A 24,287-nucleotide genomic window follows, 5' to 3' on the forward strand; every position below is an offset into this window, starting at 1 on the left:
GGCCCTAATGCCGCGTATCCGCTTGCCGAGCGACTCTCGTTACTCCTCTGCGCCGATTTCCCTCCGCGGAATTATCGAACCTTACGAAACGTAGCCACGATCTGCCTTGCGTCTATCTACGCTGACGAAATGTCAGACTAACGGGCCATCCTCTCGACCTATTTGGATACGACCTATCCCGGACGTATCGTTTCTCTTACCGAGCAATTAGCGTGAATCCGATCAATCTTATATATGTATTTCGAGTACATACGTCGAGCACTTAAACGTAAACTTTTAAGAGACCGTCTCACGTTCTCCTTCTAACAGAATCGTCCCGTAGAAAGTCTCGACAAAGCTCGGCAATGCTCGACGACGAGGTCCCTCGCTCACGAGAGAATGTCGTTAGTTTTGACAAGAGACGCCGTACGCACGACTCGGTGCGTTCGTCGACTCGATGAGAATATTTACTGCGTCGGCTGATCTGTCAGCTGATTGTGCCGGCATATTTTTTCGCAACTTCTTGCCGTAGCTCTTTGCGTTGTGTGCGCTCTTCTCTCGTGCGAGTATACGTACGCACTACAGAATTAAGAGGAGAATCAGAAGTAGAAGAGGTTTTGCGGTAGACGACGACGACGACGACGACGACGACAACGACGACGAGAGGACAACGAGAAGGACTCTTCTTTCCTTCCTCTCTGTTCTTTACCTCTCTCTCTCTCTCTCTCTCTCTCTTTCTCACTCACTCCTTGGCCAATGAATGCCGATCCACTGATGCGTCGGCTGGTTTGACGAGCCCTGATGGATGCTCTTGGAATCCCGGGACCCCGGTCTCGAGCTTGCAACGAGCAAAATCGCGGTTTAAATCGGCAACGCGCGGAAAGATATTCCCCATCCAAGACCAGTCGAGTTCTCGATATATAAACGATCGCCGCCCTATTGTATCGAACGTGTATATTCTAAATCGACGTTTTAACGTTTTTAGAAATCGAAATAGATCTTTTAACGTATCACTGAATTATTTTCAAAAGTTTCTACAAAATTTCATCCCTTACGTAACAAGAAACATAGATCGACAAACGTGGAAAATCATTCTTTAACTAGGTGTAGAGAGAAGATATTCCCAGGGTGATATAACTGGACGTACTGTAGCCGGTAGCGCTGTTCGTACCAGCGCAAACAGCATTCTTGTTAAGACTTGTTCTCAGATAAATGGAAAACCAAAGGTTGCTCCGTCCTATCTCGACGAAGGTGAATATCCTTATGCCGTTCGAGATGATCGGAGAGTTTAATCTGGCAGCGTCGTGGCATTTGTCAACCGGTTCGTCGATCGTCGACTTCCGACCAGGATCCTCGCCAATTTCCGTCGACTCGAGTACGGTCAGACGAAGAAAGAAAATCGGACGATGACTATGACTACGACTAAGACGACGACGACGACGACGACAACGACGAGGTCCACGTTCGTCGCGAACGGTAAAGTCTATTTTCGTACATTCGTTTCGGGGCGCGGCAACGAACGAGGAATGAGGCCAATTAAGCGGTATATCATTAGCAGCGGTGCTGCCGCGACAAAGTCCGGCATTCTGCGAAGTAAATCACCCACGACTCCTGTTGCCGACAACGATCAAGAAATCGGCCAACTGAATCCTTCGCAGTGACGCAGCCGCATTCTGGATATGCTCGAAAGTCGGCTAGTTTCCGAAACTTTGACGAGTCCTTTTAATAAGAGTTCGTCTATCGTAAAACGAAGATGTCTGTTACATTTCTTTCTTTTTTCTTTTTTTTTTTTCCTTTAGTCCCGATCCGTAATACCAGGAGTTTTAGCATTACTACGAGTTTACGACAAGCAGGACGATTAATCTCTTCGAAGATAGACGCGGCATTGCGAGCATCCAGATGGAGGTAGTAGGCCCGCCCGCGGAGAGATTAGCGATGCTACCAAAAAAGGCCATTAACGCTTTAAATGCCTTCGCTCGAAGCAACTAACCGACTGGGACTCGATCGGCGGCAAGTCGGTTTGGCGCGAAGGAAAAGAAATCGAGCGATCGACTAGAAGCATAAATATAAAATCAACTAAAGGACGAACGGGAAAGGATATTTATTAGTCGAGAACATTACGTAGGCCGGCTTCTTCTGCTTTCTTTGAGGTTTTGTCGTCGCTCGCGCTAACGCGCACGTCCTTTCGTCGCATTCGAAGAGGAAAACTAATAAAAAGGGAAGGAAAAGGTATAAAATTCTCAAGAGCGGAACGGAGACGTCCTCGTGCATTGGTATCGCCGAGCACGATACTGTATACGAGCGCGAAGGATCACGGAGGATCGCGAGAGATCGAAGATCGAGGGAGAAGAACAGGTGGACGTTAAGCGAGCGCGGCCGTTACCTTCTCTCGTTTCCGAGAATCGAAAGACATTCGAGGTATCCGCGATAGTGGTGACCGAAGAGAAGCAGCAGCAGCGAGGCTGTACACGCTACATTCGATAGAGAGAGAGAGAGAGAGAGAGAGAGAGAGGGAGAGAGAGAGAAACAGAGAAACGATCCTTCGCGTTTCCAAGTCGCGTTATTATCGCTGATCACGTAGCTACTTAGAAGCGGCTATCCTCTCTCTAGCTTTTATACGCTACGCGAGCGGGTTCCGTCGAGCGGATACACGCTGCTCGAGCGAGTAAGCAGGGCTGGTTTTACTTGCTCGTTCCTACAGCTTTTCTGCAGTAACGCGCGAACCCTCTCTTTCCTGCTCACTCGTTTCCTCCTCTTCTTTTTCTCATCCTCATCCCCGTCTTTACGCTCTACCACCTTTGTAGGTATTTGTGCCTCGAGCAGACGAGCAGTCCTGGGTCGGCCAGACAGCACTGCGCCTCCGCGAGCTTCCAAGAATCTCGAGTGCTTCGAGGCTCGCGAGAGAGAGAGAGAGAGAGAGAGAGTGAGAGAGAGAGAAAGCCTGACTAGACGGTGGGAACCATTCCTGTCGGAGGCGAAGCGGCTCGTAGTATCGGTCGCGCGCTCTTGTTTTGACGCCAACCGAGAAAGGTGCATCGACCTCAAAGGTCGTCGTGCCACCCGACTCGCTTACGGAAAACTCATTTGTGGATTCCTCTGTTCGAAGCGCATCAGCGCCCTTCCTTCCCGCGCCTTCGCTGTAGGTCGTCGTTGAAGAATAAGAAAAAGTCTCTTCCTATGGCGTGCTAATACCCGTCGAATGGAAAAACTATATTATTTCCAGTTTCGAGCAATTACTTGCTACTCTTACAGAATTTTTCAAAAATGTTTTTCTCTTTTAAGAGGATTAATCGGCAAATCGAATGAAAAGGAATACAGTTAGATAAGTTCCTTTCCGTTAATTTTACCAGAGAATCGAGAGGATAGCCATCTTTGACGGTAATGGGAGCGTCTCCTTTGAAGACTCTTATTCCCTTCTTCTTCTTCTTTTCGTCGGGGGAGAGAACTCGAACTGGACTATGTACAATAACTATCAAGTCGTGCTTATTGTCCTTCCTTCAGAGCTGCCTTAGGGAGGGCCATTGTTGAAGACGTACGTACGGAGCATACGTATGTACGTACGTACGTACGCACGTCCGTACGTCCGGCAATACGCGGCCCGCCCGTCCGCTCTCTCTCTCTCTCTCTCTCTCTCTGTCTCTCTTTTCGCCGCCGAAGATCTATCGTTGGAATTTGCGTATGTAGATTAAGTTCCCTACCGAGGGCCTATTGTTCCCGAAGAAGGAGCCGAGAAAAGTCGGATTCAAGCGAGCTACTTGAGACGAGGTATACGTACGTTCGTTAAAAGGTGCCTTCGTGCGGGTGAAAAAATATCGACGAATCTTGGGGAAACTTTAAAAAGATTGAATTTGTACGGAAAACGAAGCCTCGAGTGTGCTTGGAAAGATCGAAAGGATGGAAGCAATTTCTCCCATGCGTTTATTCCGTTGGTGTTCCGAACGAGAATCGATGTGTGCGTCTATGTGCGCGAAAGCCGAAGCTCGTAATAAAAAGAATTGAAGACATCGACAGCGGGTCGTGGCGACACGACGGCACTCCGGCAAGCAAGCAATAGCTATTGATCAGCGGCTCTCTTATATGCCGAGTGTGGTCGACGGGTCTCTTGAAAGTGCGTAAGACAGCCTTGAACGACAGCAGCGATTTAAGAGATACCGTGGCTTCAAATTTTTACACGAAAAAAAGAAAAAGGGAAAGAAGAAAAAAAAGAAAAGAAAAGTAAAGCTCTTTGTTTTTATTTTCAAAAATCCATCCACAAGTTCTAACGTAGAAGGAGAGCAAGACGTCGAGTCATTATATAATTTATATACCGGCAACGAGTCGTAGATCGGTGCAGGTGGAGATAGGTGCGTCCCAGGTTAGCTCGTTCGTTATCCGTAACATCGTTAAATACGTCGTTCGAGTCGATAAGGGCTAGGCAACCTCGATTATCGTTCGAGAAATCAGCAGAGCCTTCAAGGTGGGTCTTTGCACTAAAGGCGACTCATCGAATAGAATAACGAGGAAAGAAGATTCGGTTCGAAAAAGTTCAACTAGAATGATCTGTGTAAGCTCCGAGTGTCTGAGTTTTAGCGATGGAGAAAGAGTCCATTAAATCACATCAATTTTTTGCTCGTCCTCGAGAGAGTACGAGAAGGTGGCCATAAAGCACGGCAGATTACGATTCTCGGTTACGATGTCGTCGACTTTCTAAGGTCTGCCTTCGACGACTCGACACGATCGATCGACCGATCGATCGATCGATCGACCGACCGGCCGACCGATCGATCGATCTTTGCAGGAGGGTCCGTGAAAAAACGGAGGAGGACGCCTCGCGGATGCAGCGAGACGACATAGCGAACTTTCTTGCTCGTTCTCTTTCCACTTCGAAGCAAGACCATGTCCTTAATTATTCTCAATGGTGGTACGGCAAAATGCCTCCTCTTTGTATCTACCGTCCCGTTAACGATACCCTCGATAAATTATTGTACCGATTATTACTACGTGGACACGTGTACACGGATACTCGGTTATAAAAGAATTATGGCGCACGCGATTACGGTTTTCATCCATCGAGCATTTTCCATTTTCCTTTTGATCGATCCTTCCTCGAGGAGAGACGCGACTTTCGGATTCTCTATGGATGGACAGAACGCGCGCGACCTTGTCAGCGAGGCCGTCGCGTTTCTCCGTCCGGCTCGGCTCTGCTGTGTGTATCGTCTCGATACGGTATACGATCCTCTCCTTCTATCTCGAACAGCCACGATTCATCGATCTCCATCGGCAGAACGGCCAGCTGACCGATGACTAAGATTACGTGCCATCGAACGATTGTAATTGGCTTCGCCGCGAAACGTAACGCTCGTGCGCGCGAGATCGCTCGCCGAGTAGCCGTGAAACGCAGTAAATCAGTGCCGGGTTAAGGATCGCTTATAAATAACCAATTAGAGACACCTGTGTTGCCCGATCACGGATCGACCTTATCCCACGGAATGCAGATGCGCGACTTCTCTTTGATCTTTGTTCTTGCTGCGCGACTCTACCCTCGGATGCGTTCCTCGATCGATCGATCGATCGATCGATCGATCCTACGAACGGATCGATCGCTCTTGGAATTTCAATATTTCTACGGCAACGTTCTATGCTCGTCGCTTCGAATAATCCGTTTCGATCGAAAATAAACCCGATTGTATTTCTTTCTATAGGTACGATCGGTGAAAGAGGCAGGCACCAGTCGATCGAAAAGTTTCGACCAACGACCAGATCAAGAGTATCTTGAAATATACACCTAATAAATTAGTCGCACACTTAGCGAGGATCGTTTATGAGCCATCGATTATCTTAAGTACCTTCATGGTATCTCGATTCGCCGAGGGATACATTTTGCCGTGGAATGCAGGTGCATTGCTTCTTCGAGCATCGATTAACCGCGTTTCGGTGATTCATAACTGCCAACGGGAATTTAGGAGTAGGCACGCGAAGAAACATGACGAGTGGTCGACTTTCAAGGGCGAACATTTCTTACACGTCCTTATCTCTCCCTCTCTCTCTCTCGTCCAATCAAGAAGCGATTAGCGTTTTGGAACGGTGTCGCGTTGTTCGCGTAAAAAAAAAAGGAAAAAAACAAGAAAGCACGCGAATTATCGAAATTGTACGTATGCTCAAGTACATAAGACGACGATGGCGACGACGTGGAAGAGGAAGAAAAAGAGGAGAAAGAGAGAAGAAGAGGGAGGAAGATGGTCGTCGAACGCGTTAGGCGCGGGTACGCATCTACTCGCGTGGGAACAACGCGCTCCCATTCCTCTCTACGAGGACGACCGACTCGGACCAGGTTTCTCCTCTTTATGCGAAATATTGCCGCGGTACTGCTCCGTTTATTTATTATGAAAGACTCGTTCGACTCGTAGAAAAATTCTTCCGCTATAACGAGAACGGAATTTCAAATCCACATTGCGCATCAACGAACCGACGATCCCCGTTAGTCTCGCTTCGTCAAAGTTTGCCGCTCGCGTAGACTTCGAAAATTATTTCTCTTCTCTCTCTCTCTCTCTAAAAGAAAAAAAAAAAAGAAACAAAAGGAGAAGGAGAATAAACGAAAAACGATTCGTGGTCTTAGCCTCTCGAGTGCATCATTATCTTTAAGACAGATCGAAGATTTGCGACCGGTCTGCCGTGTCGGATTTTCGTTCTCTCTCTCTCTCTCCCTCGTGGTCTCCTTCTTTCTTTTGTAGCAGCCTCGCGCGATCAGTCCAGAGCTAAGCTCCAATCTTATCTCAACATTTACTAATTGAATTAAGCGGACTTGTATTTTCATCTCTTAGTGGTTTATTTCTTCGATACAATTTGTCCGCACTGTTATTTATTTATTTTACTCCACCTCGAGACGAAGTAGGATGAGAAGGAAGAGGAGAAGTATGAATGGAGCGGACAAACGAAACGCTTCCCGCTCACGATAAGTCACTTAAAGAAAGGTGGAAGTACGTGGAGCGGAACGGTCGCATTAATTTACGTTCTTTGTGATTTATCCCTTCCCAGGCGTCACTTCCGTCTCCGTCTTTTTACTCGAAGCTCCAGGTGGAGAACTCCTTTTTATCTTCCATTTCTCCGAGAGTTTTCGGTAGAGTCGCGTTTCCTTTTTGATTTACGACCGTGTCTCGGCTAAGGGTGAAAGAAAGAAAGAGTGAAAAGACATCGGAGGAGGAGCAGGAGGAGGAGGAGGAGAGAAGGTCTCTTGGCTTATTTCAAGTCACTTTCGACAGTCGCCTCGTTACTCGCCTGGATTTACGGCGTATTGGATATGCCGCCCCGAAGAGAAACACTACGGCGGACGTTGTCGTACACCTCTTGCCTCTTCGGAGTACCGTAAATCGACGAGAGCGAATCGTAAAGCGTTCCTCTCCCTCTCACTCTCCCTCTCTCTCTCTCTCCCTCTCTCTCGAATCGGACGATTTTCTGGATTCGCGCCATTGGAAACTCAGCAGCGGACATCCTTTATTCCTTTCTTTTTTACACTCTTTTTCTGCCAATTCATTTACCTAAATGTTGTCTCCGTAAAAATACGTGGCCGATCGTAATTCGGAAATACGATGCCTCGCGATCGATCTCGTAGAAACTCTCGAAAGCCTTGTATCTCCGCGAAAAGAAATAAATGGGAAATAAAAAGACGTAATCCATCTTGTTCGATTTGTTTTAATATCAAAGCCGACGTATCAGGAGGTAGAATCTCGAAGGAGGAGAAGACGACGAATCGGACGTACCAAGGAGATTGACTTTATCTCTGGGCCGCCGCACGCTCTCGCGGATTTTGATTGCCGCGAGTAGTCGACGGTAATCGCGATCTCGAAGGAGGACCGAGATCGAAAAGAGACCTGGAGGTGGAGAGAGTAGCTTTAAATCCGACAGGAATTACCAACGAAGGCACACAATATGTCGGTGCCCATTAAAATTCGGACGGTGCAAATTAAACTTTCGCTACGGAGGATGTCCAACGAGAGCGAGCACGCCGCCGACTCTGCTCCTCCTCGTCTCGTCGCCTCTCGTGGGTGCCAAGAGGGCGAGCTCGCATAATTGAAATCGGATTGACGCAACCTTCGCCGAGCTAGCTTGCCTCTAAGAAAAAGAAGATGGACGAGCCTTATCTTATCTCCCTCGCGCGCGGTCGAGCGACTTTCCTTCCGCGGTATGTCACCTGTACATTCTTTTCCTTTCTTTTTCTTTCATCGGATTTACATACCGTAGAAAAAAATTCTTCTTTTTTCGTTCGACCGCTCGAGGAACGATGCGAAAGAAAAAAGAGAAGCAAAAGGAGAGCCGTGCTCGAAAAGGGAGAAAGAAGAATAAGAAATCGTTCCCGGTTCCATTCATTTCTTTGACGAATGATCTCGAATGACCGAGCACCGCGCGAGTCTCGAATTCAATTACGATTTGCGGAATTAGCCGTGCAAATGAGAGAAGGACTTTCCTCGCGAGGTGGATCGGCGAGACAATTTGGACCACCGGTACGAGAGGTACCACCAGCAGCGCCTCCCCTTCCGGCCCGCTCTCATTGCGCTCCCGCGTTTCGCTCTCCGCTTCCGTTAATTAATTTCACCGGAGATTTACGATCTCATCCGTTACGTTAAATTGCGTCCAAGCATATCAATATTCATACGACCGAATGGAAATAAAATAAAGGGTTCGGTACGCGTAATAAGCTCAGGCAAACTGCCGTGTCCGTCGCGGTTAGAAAGTCGAATGAGAATTTTTCTCTTCTCTCGACTCTCTCGCCGTATTAGAATCGCACAATGTCGATCCCGCGGTATATCAGCGAGAAACGTTTCGGTACCGTTTTCCTCGGCGTAATTCGTGCGACGAATGAACTGAAACGACAGATAGTATGCCGAATAGAAAGTCAGCTCTAATTGCCTTTTCCATACGGATAAACGAATTTATGCTCCATTATTCCGTAATACCGTCGTAATATCTATATTATGCGCCAAGGTGGAATATACTCTCGACACGGCCGTGTCCTCTATTAAAAGGCTCTATTTATATGCGCTCCAAGTTGAAACCTGATTGCCTGCGTAATAATCTCGTATCTCGCGGATATCGTTGCGAGGACAGAAATTCGGAGAAATCGAATAGACTAGCTTGCCTAATCGAGGGAGAACGCATCTAATGGCTGCCTAAATAATTCTCGCGTAAATTCTTCTGCCTTGGTCGCGCAGCTTGCGCGATAAATTTGCACACAAAGTGCTCTTTGTGTTCTTTCCCTCTTTGCCTCCTCTCTCCTTTTGCACCTTCTTCCTCGTATCGTGCGCGACGCTACTAACGGCTTTGCTTCTTCTATCGTCGCGCGCACACGACCTCTTGCCCCTACAGACATCGTACTTATTTTCCTTTTCGAAAAGACACGGTACTTCTCTTATGGGCTTTCCATGTAACCGAATTCTCTTACTCTTACAAATAGACAAAATTTAACATAGTAATTAATGAAAATGTTTTATTCCAAAAAAGTGGAATCTCTCTCTCTCTCTCTCTCTCTCTCTCTCTCTCTCTCTCTCTCTCTATCTGACGATAGCATCTTTCAAAGAGATGCGAATGACGTTGATAAGGGAGGAGAAGAGGGAGAGTACTCAAAAACGTCTCAATTCCGGTGAAATTACAGTGAATTATACCGGTAGGGAAGTCGCGCGAGTCGTTCGGACTGTCGGAGGACTGCCTCACGCTCGACTCGCGCGCTCTCGCTAATGATTTAACGAGCTCGCGGCACGCGATGGGCGTGGATTCCGACGAGCGAGAGAGAGAACGAAAGAGAGATTCGAAAATTAAGATGTAATCCCGCACGAATACTCCACCCCGACTCCTCGAAGGCGCGCTCCCTTTATCTTTCGCGGAATCTTTCTTAATGAGACAGCATCGAGACGCCTTCATTGATTCCCGAGGATCCAGTTTGGACTATCGACAAATGTTCGCCCAGAGAATTTTGCTTCGAATATCATTCGGTATATCGTTTCAATTCACGCGAATAATAAATAAAAATCGATTAATCGGTTGACCTACCCAAGGAGCTACCAGAGGATAATTTTCTCGGTAGGTAATTCGATTGCCGAGCGCAACGAAATCAATGGAAAGCGGCGTAGCTCGTCACCTTGAAAAGTGATCCGGAGTAGGTTGGATGTAGGTTGACTCGGTCCCCACCAAGTATCTTTGACAGTTCCTTCCAATTGGATGCTCCTGTGATCAGAACCACCTCTCTCTCTCTCTCTCTCTCTCTCTCTCTCCCTCTCTCTCTCTCAATCTATCTACCTATGCCCCTCTCCCCTTGCCTCTCACGTCGTTATCCGCGAGAATTTGGAAAATCGATGAAACCGTGGTGGAAGGAAACGCACGAATTTCGTGTGTACTCGATATCCCACTGGTAGGATCTCGAGAGCGTTTCCTAAGAGGCGTCACGAGGCATCGTCGTTTCGCGCGCGATATCGTGGACGGTCGAAAAGAAACGACGTCGTTCGCGTGTCGCCTCTCGAGCGAGAGGGACCAAGACTCTTCTCTCGTTTTCTTCCGATAACTGGGAAGGGCAGGACGGCCTCAGCGCGACCCACGCGCGACGAGTTCTGCCTCCGCGTTCGATTCGAAGCGAGTTAGCTTCCTATATCGGGTGTATATAGAAATTTTGTCTATATAGCGAGGCATCACGATTCCGTGCACTTTTCGTTAAAAAATATCGACTATTTTTCTTTCCTCGAATTCTACGTCCATCGAACGTACCGCAATCGATAATCGCTAACCGACGAGAAGAAACGGAAAATATTCTCGCGAATTTGTGCCACCCGTTAGAGAATAATATTCATTCTCGATAGTCTTCGCGCAAGGATACCTGTTTATAAGGCGGCAAATTGTGGCTAAGCGGAGCCACAAATACGCCGACGCGTTCACCTGTGTATGACGTAGTCCTCCGGATCGAATAGGATCGCGTCCGCCACCGAGATCGCCGATCAAAACGCAATCGTGGGCGCGATCGTCGAATCCATGGACGTGGAAAGGTGCCTCTTTAAAAATCACATGACTCGAGTAAAACCAGTTGATGACGTGGCACACCTTCGAGACTTCTCCTTTCGTAGACATTGATAACGATATTCTATGTCTGGCCGACGCTGCGGAGCCGGAAGGTACGAAATTTCAAATGTCACACGGCATTAGAAGAATTCGATACGATGGCGTCATCGGATTTCTCTCTTAAATAAGATCGGTGAGTGCTCGAGACCCTTGTAAAACTTGTACGGTGAGATCAATAAAATTTAGTCGATTGAACACGATTTAAAAAGCTTCTCGTTTTTCTTTTACCTTAGGTTTACAAGCATCGACCAGTCTGTCCTTCCAAAGCGCTTACATAAGTCCTTCTTGTTAACGGAAAGGCGTCGGTTATACTCGTGCGAGTTGAATTATCGTCGTTACTACGAGAAATGTCGCGGTAAGTGGTGGATCGAGCGCCCCGCCAGTTTATCGTTTCTTTTCGATCGAACGAGTAACGACGACGGATACGCCCGATTAATCTCTCTTTCTCGCAAAGTCGTTTGGTCTACTCGTTTAAAAGGTAGGTATATAACATCGATGGGATGGTTAAAGACGACAGAGAGAGAGAGAGAGAGAGAGAGAGAGAGAGGAGGAGGAAAGTTTGACGCATCTTCATAAATTTCCATTTAGCGGGCAATCGACTCGTATTCGACAAAACGGTGAAACGCGCCGTTCGGATGAAAGATTATCGTGCCAGCAGTAACGGCTTTACGATCGGCTCGGCCGAATGACGAATACGCCCGATTAATCTCAACGCGTTCCTCGCACTAATTTGTCCCGCATGATAATAATCAGCCATTTTTCGTTCGATTTAACGGAACGATTAATTTGTTAATTTCAACTGTAGATCCGAGATCTGAAAAATAATTGAAAATAACCATAAAGGCGCGTGACATCAAGAAGGAAAACGTCAGGGAAGTGAATTTCTTCGAGGTGAAAATTGTACAAAAGGTAAGTATCAAAAGCGATGTCTCTCGCGGTGGCAGGACCGCTTGCACGCGATTAATTTGCACTCGCACGGAGCCCGTAATGATTTATTCTCGAATTAAGATTCGGCCGTGATAGCTGGAAGCGGATCAACACCGAATAAGAGCCAATGCGAAAATGATATACACGCGATGCACGGTACCGCGTGGAGCGGCTATCGTGCTCCCGTGAAACCAAAAGTCGACGCCATTAATAATTCATCGGTCGGACCCGTGTGTATCGAGACGCGCCGTATATACCTATATTCGTATACGTAGCGTATCGAGGAACGTTTGATATATCGTCAACATTGCGATATATTGGAAAAAAACGCGACCGATAACGGAAGAAATCGAGGGAAAGAAGTAAAAAAGCAACATGAAACTTTGATTTCAAAATGACGGATGGAAAAAAGAAAAAATATAAAAAATTTCTCATTTCTTCGTTCTACGACGGAGATGCCGCGAATTAACGAAATTCGATCAAAGGTCCCTTTCGATGCCTATCGTCTTCTTCTGAAAAACGCCAGGTTCTTTCTATTAAACGCTCGGTACTATAAATCAAGCGGGCGAAACGAAACGGATCGTACATCATCCCGATACCACGGCGGATCACTCGGCGAACGTCGTTCTCCGAAAGAAGAAGAAGAAGAAGAAGAAGGAGGAGGGAAGGAGGAGGAAGAGGAGGAGGAGGAGAAGAAGAAGATGAGGAAGAAGAAATGTATAAAAGAGCCAAAAGAACGGCTACGATAACTGGCGGCGTTGTAGGTAACTATATTTAACTATAATATACAGCTTAGTCCACGGTCTCGAACGAGCTTCCTTTTCATTTCTTTTCTCTCGTACTCGCGAGAATACGAGAGCCAGAGAGGAGGAGAGTGTATCTCTCGAAAGAGCAATAGTCGATCGTCGGTTATCACAGAGAAAAAGGAGAAAAAAGAGCGGTGGTCTGTCTCCTCTCTCTCTCTCTCTCTCTCTCTCTCTCTCTCTCTCTCTCTCTCTCTAGAGAGAGAGAGGATTTATCGGCGACGATCGCGCGGACCAACGGAGCGTGGACACGGTCGAAACGCAACGCAAAGTACGTATAACGCAAAGGCAACTTGGCAGGAGTGCAACGACGACGGAAACCGAGGGACGGTGAAGCGAGTGAACGAGTAAACACGTGTTAAGGTGGTGTAGCCGACACCATAATACTGGAGCACTTGATTTTACTGCCTGTCACGCGCGCACTGCCTCTTTCAGATAAAATACTTTAGCTGGCTAGCTGCTCGCTCGGCTTACGTGTTTGCTGGCTCGCTCGATGGCTGCCCGACTAGCTGTTTACTCGCTCGGTTGCTTCGCAGCCAAAGTCTCTGTTTCGTCTGCTCGATCGAACCGCAAAATCGAGCTCGATCGAGAGTTCTTGCGGCCTCGTTCGTCTACTACTACTACTACCTTTGTCGTAATACGGCGAACGATGACGAAGACGTAGATCGCTATAACAATGTTTTACGCGACAGCATCAACATTCTTTTGTGCTCGAACCAATTTCTGTCAATTATCCAAACTTCTTTCGAACACGACGTTACTCTGTCACTTTTTCACGATAAAAGATATCGTGCTGAGTCGCTTCCGCGACTTCTCGCTACTTATAAAATTCTCCGGTATTTACGATTGGTCGACGCGATTTCGAAAATGTTCTCTCTCGTATCTTCCATCGTAAATTTCCTTCTTTCTTCTTGTTTCATAAGAGAAAACAGAGAAAGAGTAAAAGAAAGAAAGAAAGAAAAGTATAAATTGATTAACGACCGTAAAGTTATGCGCGTTAATGCGTTCGATGGTACGGCAGAGAGACGATACGCGTCGCGAACGGTAATTTCTTGACTGTCGATAGCGCGCGAATGGACTTCCAAGGAACGAAATTACAGTGCGCCAAGCGTGTAATTTGATTGAAAGATATAAAAGCGACGTCGAATCGGAATATAGATGTGCCACCTTGACGACTTAGCGTGCGTGAGCGCACGCGCTAACATTACACAGCCTCTAGGATTAGAGAAGGAGATTGGCATTCTTCGCTACGACCGAGCGAGATACGATGATTTAGTATGCCATAATGACGGAGCGCCTGGAATTTCAAAAATAAGCAAGGCGGAACTTAAACGTGGACCCTTATCGCGTTTGTGTGCACGAATGAGAAAGATAAATATTCTTGTCTACTCGATCGAACAATTCGACGTATTTTCTCGATCGAGCAGGTGTCATAATCGAACGTTCTACTGTAATAAATTATCTGCAAAGGATTATCATCACTGAACGGAGGTAAGCGGAGCTTTTTTTTGTTTCTTTATGACATTCTAAAAATTTTCTTTCGAAGAAGACAACGAGGCATCTGTCATCGTTGTGTCGAAAATTTGCAACGTATGAGAGAGAGAGAGAGAGAGAGAGAGAGAGACAGGGCGTACGCGAGCAATCGATTTGGATTGTTTTTATCTCGAGAGCGTAACTCGCGCCACGTGAAAGTTGTCGAAACGATTATCCGGTTCATTAAATTCTCTCACGTCATACGTTCCCTTCGTTTATTATGAAGTCGAAGCGATCGACGCGAGGCACATTGTTTTCCAACTATTCTCCCTCGGCTATGGCCGTGCAAAAAGAGACGCCTTAGGAGCGTGTCGCTGCTTAATCGGTTTCACGCAATTACCTTTTGTCTCTCTGATATTTCGAATACCTCGTTTCTATTCTCTCCTTTCTCTAATTTTATATTGTCCTTTTTCCTATTTGATTTTATACGCAGCTACATGTTAATCAGTTCCGAGAGATACACATCTATACGTCCGTTTTTCTTTCGTTCAAGAAAGGAGAATCGTGCAAAGCGAAAGCGAAGGCGAACCGTTTCCACGAAAGTTTTGTCATCGAGCGCGCGCGCGCGCGCCTTTTCGTTTTTCCAACTAATTTCCCAACGTTTTGCCCGTATACCGGAATAGTCGACGTTAGGAAAAGAGAGAGGGGTTCTCCCCTTTGCAACCGTGAGATTCGACGATCGCGCGAGATTCCTTTAACGCGGTGCGACTCGTGCGCGGGTCTTATGCAACGGCCGTGCGCGACAGCTGTCGCACGAAATGGAGGCGAAAAGAAGGCAACTTCTAAGAACACGAGACGCGGCAATTATCACGCGCTCGCGCAAGATTATCCCGCTAGAGAATCGGGTACGATGATCGGCTCGTCGGATGGAGAAGTTTCCTCTTGTTTATTTTTTTTTTCTTTTTTTTTTTCCTTTCTTTTCGTCTTACGTTACATACGTGTAGAACGCTCACGCCGGTGGGAGAGACACGGCGCACGGACGATGTCGCAATACGCGCCTGGAATTTGGAGTTTAATTAAAGCCCCGGGTCAATTCGTGTGACTCAGGTCGGCGGCCTTCGTCGAAGGAGGATCCTCGATAAAATTCACGTATCTCTTGGTTTGCGTCCTGAAAACGAGCCTCTTCCCTTTCGAGAGAGCGCGTGCGGTAGTCGCGAATGTCGGTCGAGATTTCGCCACGGTAATAAAACGAAATGGACCGATAAAGGAGGAGAGTCAAAAGGTGTCCGTTTGACTGTCCGTCGAGAGCTCCGCGCTCTGTAATAAAGGCGGCTTCCTTCTTTGCCATGCTCCATTGTCTTGCCTGTACACTCTTCTTTTTCTCCGTGACTCGTTAACCTGTCGTCTTACCTCTTTTCTTTCTTCTTTTATCTCTCTTCGATTGGCCTAAGGCATGCGACCGAACCGGGAGGAAAGAGTCCACGTCTCGTACCGTTGCTATTATCAACGGGAAATCAAGATCGAGCCGAACGACGCGAGTAGTACTCTCGCGACTTATTGCGATAATCCTTAAAAGAGGGAGCTCGATAAGTTATAAATACGAACGAGGACAAAATTATTAACTTCCCTTTCTCGGCGTAGAAAGCTTCCCTCGGAGAAAGAAGAAGAGATCGGCTTACAAAGGGATTAATTCGGTATCTTCGTGTTGGAGAAAGCGGTAAAGGAGAATTCTATTATCACAAATCACCGATACGTTTTAACGGTTCGCGACTGGAAACACGTACGCGGCATGTCCTGCTCGTGCCATCTTCCTCCCCCGCCTACCCCTCCCTCTCTCTGCAGAGAGAGAGAGAGAGAGAGAGAGAGAGAATTTTGCTCGAGCATTTGGCGGTAGTTCTGCTCTCTCTCTCTCTCTCTCTCTCTCTTGCGCGCGCGCGCGATTCTGGTTTCTCGTTCTGGTTACTGGTCCGCGCCCGTTCGACCGGGGCCCTCCGATTAAAATGGAAACAAATGAAGCTGGACGTAATGAGGTCCTGCGGTGAGGGAGAACCCGTTCTTTAATTTATTCCTCCTCCCCGTCCTCGCCGTCTTTCTCCTCCTTCCGTAGAGTAGTCACCGTCGCATAGAAAACGCCGAGTCAATAATCTTCGAATTCTAAAGATCGTATCCTTTTCCCTTTTCGAAGAAGAAGAATTCGAAGAGAAACGACGAAGAGTACGCGATGATAGTTTTGAAAGACAACATTTCCTTTCTATTAGATGCTACTTTGATCTTTATACGAATCCTTAACCATTACTTCTTCAAAGCGATGAGTCACTTTTGGACGCGTTACAAGAAGATGGCTACTATTGCTACGTGCTACGTACGCGCGTACGGAGAAACAAAATTTGCCCGCCCACGAGTCCGCTACCGGTCGATCGTTTCCTATGCGCACGAAGCCGTAACCGATCGTCTCGATCCCCTCGACAATGGCGAATACCCGAAGTGCCGTGCACTCGACATTATAAATCGCAATCAACGCGGCAACCGCAGAGGCAACGTGCGAGCACGAGGCAAAGAGGAAAAAAGAAGAACGAAGACGGAGGAGGCGAGAGAAAGGGCGAGAAAGATAAGTGAGAATAAGATAGGAGGGGAGAGAGAGAGAGAGAGAGAGAAACGAGGTCTTAAAGGGCATTATGTAACCCCCTTGGTCGAGTACGCGCGCGAGCACTCGCTCGCTCGCTTATAAACGAGGAGGATCAAGGGACAGTTTTACGAGGGCGTTAAGAAAGGGATGCACCTCTGAAGTTTGTAATTAAGTATCGTCCTCCTTTCTCCCACTCCTTTCGAAGAATTCAGATTGTCCTCTAAGATAATTTCGTCGATCATTAAAGAGGCGAGGGACCCGAATCGATTCAACTCTTCCGTACGATCGATATTTCGATAGATCGTAAAGATAAGTCGTTTTTATCGTTCTTCCCTTTTTTTCTCCGAATAAAAAGATTATTTTACGATCTCTATGGTATTGTACGAATTACTTACAAATATTGATTTTAACTCTCGATAGCACACGGATAAGTGAAACTTTTGGAAAAATCATGTCGGACGAGATGATTCGTATAGATCGATAAATGAAGATCGATCGTTGAGATTAATGATCTAAAAACGTATTTACAGAAATTACGCTAATAAAAAGCCAGCTGTAACAGGTAACAAGGACGGAGAGTTAGAAAAAAGAACGCACGAATCGATTTCTCTTGGACAATGTGCGATGCGACCGATGCCGCGCACAGTGAATCAGACTCGGTGCTTCTCGGAATCCACCGTCGCTTTGCTTCCACGGAGGCAGAGAGAGGGAGAGAGAGAGAGAGAGAGAGAGAGAGAAATGAAGCTTACCTGAAATGAGAAAAAGCGTGCTTGATTAAAGAATTACACATCTTCTTTCTCCGTCTCTCTCTCTCTCTCTCTCTCTCTCTCTCTCTCTCTCTCTCTATATATATATATATATATATATATATATATATATATATATATATATATATATATTCTATCTCTAGAAATACTCTAGACTATGTTAGCACGTGGAGAGGAAAAAAAATATACAAGCACTCCCCCGCTCTCGAGGTTAAAGAGAAGAGCGTTTCTCGTTTTCGCGTTCGTAGAAGAGACCGATTGGAATTCCTTCGGTGCGATTCGCTCGGCAATCTCGCACGTTTCCGCTTCGTCCCGTAAAGCGAAATGAGCGGAGCGAAAACTCGCGTATTACGTAGCGAGATGCCGTTAGATTTCGCCAAGTGGTCAGCATCATCGAATACTCTTTATCCGTTCTAAGTTACGCTCGTAAATATGCCTATTGAATCGTAAGAAAAATACACGGCCAACGCGCGATTCAATTTTCATCTTTGCGAGTAAATAAAACAAATCGTTCCGAAGCAACTCTCTCGATAGCCGGCCAGTTATCGCACGAAAGATACGACTTATCGACTCTCGAAAACGATCGTGCGATTCTTATGGACAACGATACGTAGTATGTATAAGTCTTTACGACGAGTGTCACCTCTTTTATAATACTCCAAGATTATTATTACATCGTTATATACGCATTTACATAGATATATCAAGTGAGTAATGTATTTTAAATTACAACCTAGTCAGAAATGTATACGAGAGAGAGAGAGAGAGAGAGGAGGGGGGGGGAGAAAAGGAAAAAATCGATTGTAGATTTTTAAATCCTCCAGCAACGGATGTAGATATCGCACGTATAACGTAATATAATGTAATAGGACGCGTCGGAAGACTTTAGCCGGCACCTACTTAAATTGCGCTTTCTGCCTACAAACAATCATGACGCCTACCAAGAAGAAGACGACGAAGAAGAGAAGGGTGAGCCCGTAGGATGCGCGCATACTCGCGTACGTGCGCGTAACCGTCATCTCCACGAGATTACAGGGCCATGATGCCGCCCGATGAAGAAAAAGGAGAAAGACGAAAAGGTAGCCGGAGTATTTGGACCTCGGCACTACCGGATCATCGCTACTCGCCCATCTCGCTTCGCGTTCGCCTCGACGAGCAGCGAAAAAAGATCCAAGGGAAGAAAAAATCGCGCCACTTAACGACTCGAGATCGGTACGAAAACAAACACGCGTTTATCGAATCTCGTGCGATCGATCCAAAGAGAAAAAAGAAAAAAGAAAAAAAAAAAGAAGATCCAAAAGGGTTCGTTGACCCTAATAAAAAGTACGAACACGACACGAGGAACCCCGTCGGGTGAAATTCAATTAGATTAACAGAAGAAAAAGAAGAAAAGAAAACAAAGAGTCTCCAATGCTATATAATCATCGAAAGCATAAAAATTCGATAAACGGGGTTGGTTTTCTCAACTCTTTGAGATTATATAAAGTCGTTTACGATGAAGTCGCAATCGTACGTTCACGCCCAACCGAGCAGGAAATGAGCGTAAAATAGTGCCCCGTGATCCAACTACTTTCTTATGCAATCCAAGTAATTATATTTATTAGAGGACTCGTGGAAGGGTCACGAAATAAAAGATCGGCCATCTAAATCTATTCGTTGGAACGTATCTTCGATTACATCTTGATACGCTTGACATAACTCTAATCAAATTAGATCTAAAAACGTATAGGATCCCCTTGAAAGTCTTATTATTCTACCACTTCTCTAAAATAGCAAACGTATTCAAGCGGAGAGATATATATCATAGTTCGATCGAAACGTAGAACGCGATCTGAAAAGCGCGCGATAAGTACTACACGTCGACTTTGTTACGCAACGTTCGACTACTCGGGCTCTGCGCGAGCCAGCGCACGTATCCGATTCGCACGTGCGTGCGAAAAGATAGACGGAGATCTATCGCGAGGAGATCGAGCTTACGACGCAGATGGCGTACAGACTCTGTTACAGTAGAGTAATGATCGACTGAATTTTCCGCCTTAAATAGCCAAGACGATTCGTCCCGCTATGGTGAAAAACGAAAGGTGAGCGAGCTCTAACCTTCGGGCTACCTTCCAACGATCGATCTTCTTTTTCTCCTCCTCCTCCTCCTCCACTTCATCTATTTCGCGGCGTACACGATGCGAAAAATCCTTTCGATTCGCTGTCGTCATTTATCGAAAATGTTATTTGAAGCCGGCCAACGACGACTCTTTTCTTCTATTTACGCAATCGTCGCTTCTCTACTTCCTCGGTACTTTTCTCGCTTCGGATACATACAATCAGGTATTTACGCTCGCGTTCGTAAGTTTACATCGTAATATGTCTTCGATCGTTGCTAATGAGTTACGGTGCTACCGAAAGATCCTCTATCGTATCGATGCATGAAAATCAATAACTATCGATCATTCTCCTCCATGCTCGTTCTTCTTCGTGCTTTGAATTTATCTCCGTCAAGCTCCTATATAGCTACGAACGCTCCGGAGCAAGCTACGCCCACGGCTTCTATCGATCGATTCGTCCTCGAAAATTGATCATTTTTATATACAACACACACACAGATATATGTGTATATATATATATATGTGTGTGTGTGTGTGTGTGTGTGTGTGTGTGTGTGTGTAAGAAAAATGACAAAGCGTTATTGCTTGTTGCGTAACACGTAATACGTGCGATAATATACTTGGTATTATTAATTATGCAAAAGTACCTTCCGAGTACCGGCCAGAGAAAAAAGCGAATCGCCCGAGAGGGACGTAAAAGCGCGAGAATTTGAAAGTGTTCGCGGCCGACATTTCGCTACCGTCTCGTTAGTCAGGATTAATTACGAACCGTTCTGCTAACGACCACCATTTTCAACGCCTCTTTCTTTCTTTCTTTCTTTCGCTCGGTCGGTCGGTCGGTCGGTCGGTCGTTCGCTCGTTCGTTCGTACCGTGCTGATTCGCGCGAACGGACGCAGTCACTCTTCCTCCCCCTCGTTCCTCGTGTCCTGCTGTTCTTTTCTCCCTTTACTTCCCCGCCTCAGACTAACTCCCTCTCTTTCTCTCCTCGTCTACTCTCAAGCATAGAGTCTCGAATCGTTGCCGTTGGCCTCGATTTGTCAATCCACCGGACAAATCCTAAGTAGGAGAGCACCGCGACTCTCATTACGCTCCTCCGTTTCGAACTTGCTCCGTAATTCCCATATTTTCGAAGGCTTTTAACGCAGGAACTTTGATTCTTTTATTATTACGCTAAATAATAATTGCATGATCGTATGGGACTTTGTTTGCGATTAAATGAAAAATCTCGTTGGTTTCTGCAAACGCAGAACCAACGTTGATATCGAAAAGCTTTCTTTTTCTCATGGACATGTAAAAGATTGAACGAAATGAGACAATGATTATGTACTTGATGGAGAAAACTACGAAAGACGCAAGCGAGTAATAAAATAAATCGTCGAAGAGGAGATCTCGCCGAGAGTGTTAACGAGAAGCGAGTGAAGGGTAGGTGGACGTCCGCGGCGTACCCGTTTTTACCGTTTCTCAAGTGCATAACACGCTTCAACTTCCAAGAGACTTCCAAGAGCGGCGACTTGCGCAATACGCCATCGAGAGGTGCGTCGATTTTCTCGCTTTTTTCGAGTCTACGTGAAAGCGACGAGAGCGCGATAAAACTGAGGGCACCTTAGGAGAGGAGATGAGAGAATAATAATTGCGATCGACCGCGAAATTAACGAAAACTAAAGCCGAATAGAGTCTTTGTCGTCGTCGCGTCGTCGATATAGCATACAACAACAAGCAACACTTGACGACTACAGGAGCGACTAACGTCGAAGCACACGTATAGAGCGTAAAGATAATATCGAGACGAGATCTCTTAGCAATCTCGGTAGTAAATCACTTGGTAGAGACACGCTCGTTGCGCAAGCAGAGGCGTGTAAATCGAAACGCGTCGTTTCATTCATACTGACTAATTATAATTCGAAAGGCACCGATCTCGACAAGTTCCTTCTTCTTTTTGTCTCTCTCTCTCTCTCTCTCTCTCTCTCTCTCTCTCTCTCTCTCTCCCTCTCCCTCTCCTCGCCATCCTCCCTTATCTTTTTCTTCTCAAAACGATATCGAACTTTACGATGTTCCCTCTTGCGACTATCGATGCTAAAACGAACGAAAGATTTATGCCGTTTGCGCGACACGTTTACACGAATACTTTTTTCTTACACCTGTGTGTGCGCGTCGCACGAACCTGTCGATGCTGTACAGGTTCGAGCTACAGAGAAAGATATATACGGAATTCGTAGTTTATAGTTTCTCGTTATCGCGAGCGTTTGCTCTTTTTAAAGTTTCGCAGAGAAGATATCAGTTATCCGAGCGATCGAAACCAGCTCGATAATCGTCGCTTACGCGGACTTGAGAAGATTATAATTAAGAAAATGGACGCTGCATTTGATTCTATCGATCACGATTTTATTCGACGACGATCTCCGAAGCCGCGTCGGTACCAAAGAGATATTAATTTTCCAAGGGCAATTAAGTTGTCCGACAATTCGCGATCAAACATATTCGATGAAAACTTCTACGAAAGATCGATCGTTAATATTTCAATTTGATAAACAATTTTGCTCCTCGAAGGGACTTTAATCTAACGATACGAACGTTAGATAGGAAAGATAGATAGAATTCTACCAGTCCCGTAAAAATTTATAATAACGATCTACATCCAGTTGGTTAAATTTTTCAATCGAAACGATATAACGTGTCGTTCGTTATCTCGGACTGGCTTTGTACGATTTTTTGATCCTCGAACGGTTAGATCATTAAACGTAATAAATATCGATTTCTCCTAAGCATTTTCGATAAAATCGATCGCAGTATTCTATCGCATAAACTTTCTAATATGCCAGCAATTTATTACACCTCGAGCGTTATCTTGCGATTCGCAATCGTTCCTTTCGATACAATGTCAAACTATTCGAACGTAAAAGAAGTATCCGAAAGCGATCGAACGCGTCGCAACAAATTAGAAAGCAAGTTACAAGGAGAGTACACGACTCGACGACGCGGAAAAGAAAGGAAAAAAACGATGGAAGGAGGGGGGGAGAGAGAGAGAGAGAGAGAGAGAGAGAGAGGGACCGAGGACAGGTGGTTTGCATACGCGTGCTCCGCTCGACGTGCACGTTAAACGCGAACTGAATTTTAATTTTCACTCAGACCGGCCTTAGGCTCGTCGTTCCGCTTTTTGCAAGAACCCACGTACGCGGTAGGTTCGTACGCGTTTTTTCTCTCTCGGACGAGACGAGTTCCAGGAAAACTGAATATATTCTCTCTCCTTACAATTTTCAAGAGAGACGTCTTCAATTTTCACTCTTGGACGTTAAGCGAATTTAATCGAGAGAAGAGAAGAGGCTCGCGCTTTTGCGAGCCGAACGCGGATCGGGTTAGAACCACGCTAGCTCGCTCGCTCGGTACCGTGCCGCTTCGTTGCGTCCGGTCACGCATCGGTTAGCGAGCTATCAATGAACGCGCCCACGCGCCAAAGATCGACAGGCCCCGTCGTGCGTGCTCCTCTTCTCCCCTCTCTCTTTTGCCGGTTCCGCAAGGTCGTTTCGTTCCTAAAAAGCCTTCGATAAATAGCTTTTGCGAATGCAACAACGTTCGAGAAAAAAAGAGCAAAGCATCGAGATAGTCTTGCTAGATAGCCATCTACTCGGAATGCTTATAAAGCTTCGTCGCTCGCGTTCGTTAGTTTTAATTAAAGGACCATCTCTACCCGCGGTCTTCTCCTATATATCTTAAGAAAAGAAAGAGATACTTATGAGACGAGATACTTATCGGTTAATGGTCCCTTATTTCTTTCTTTTCTTCTCTTTAAAAAAATAAAATAAATTTACTTACGTAAACCGCTAAACGTTTCTCCGCGAACGTAAAAGCCAAGCGTTGGTTTACTTTGACTCGCAGTTATACGTGCGATTACGTTTAGGTACCGAGCGATCCGCCGTCGTCTCGAGATTATCAATGGAGACGCCCACGTGTTTGCGATCGACAGCTTCTACTCTCTCCTTGCCAAGGAGAGAGAGAGAGAGAGAGAGAGAGAGAGAGAGAGAGAGAGAGAGAGAGTAGAAGCTGTCTTCTTCTTCGATCGGCCGGCGATTAATTAATCGTGAATCGCTGCTAATCGCTCAAACGCGCAAGAAAGAGAAAGACATGAAAGCAACAATACACCGGGAAAACTTCCTCGCTTGATTCTTCTCGCCCACGCGTGGAAACTGCCTGCAGGAAGGAGGCGGAGATCGTTAAACGGGGAATGAAAGATGCGCTTGAGAAAAAGAGAAAACTTATTAAAAAGTGCGTGGCTCCGTTGCCGCGTGAAAATTACTTTCGTTGATATTTCTCACGATCCTCGAGTGAGAGAGAGAACAGCGTTCGCTAAGAGAGTTGTTTGCAAAAGTATTGTGTAATAAATTCGGCTCGAATTTTTCTTTTCGTCGAGGAAAACGGCACGAGCGGTCGCGATTTTACGCGAACAATTGGATTAGCTACGAGTATAATTACTGAATGCAAAAGAGCGGACGATCTAGAGAGAGACAAGGGACAGGGCAAACGATAAAAAAGGTCGTAAAC

General features: G+C 46.1%; 1 protein-coding gene across 7 annotated transcripts in view; it reads right to left on the reverse strand.

The window, feature by feature from the left end:
• The window catches only part of LOC124421975 (myocardin-related transcription factor A), a 152,517-nt gene that overhangs the window by 72,001 nt on the left and 56,229 nt on the right, over positions 1 to 24,287 (reverse strand). Inside the window, exon 1 of one of the 7 annotated variants that reach the window (XM_046957797.1) lies at positions 10,000 to 10,191. The exons of 5 other annotated variants lie outside the window; for them this stretch is intronic. The gene's annotated coding sequence lies outside the window, so the exon portion shown is untranslated. Of the gene's footprint in view, positions 1 to 9,999; positions 10,192 to 24,287 lie in introns of those variants that run through there. One more of the 7 variants, XM_046957798.1, reaches the window with a different exon arrangement.

Source organism: Vespa crabro, chromosome 2, assembly GCF_910589235.1.
Source record: "Vespa crabro chromosome 2, iyVesCrab1.2, whole genome shotgun sequence".
NCBI lineage: Eukaryota > Metazoa > Arthropoda > Insecta > Hymenoptera > Vespidae > Vespa > Vespa crabro.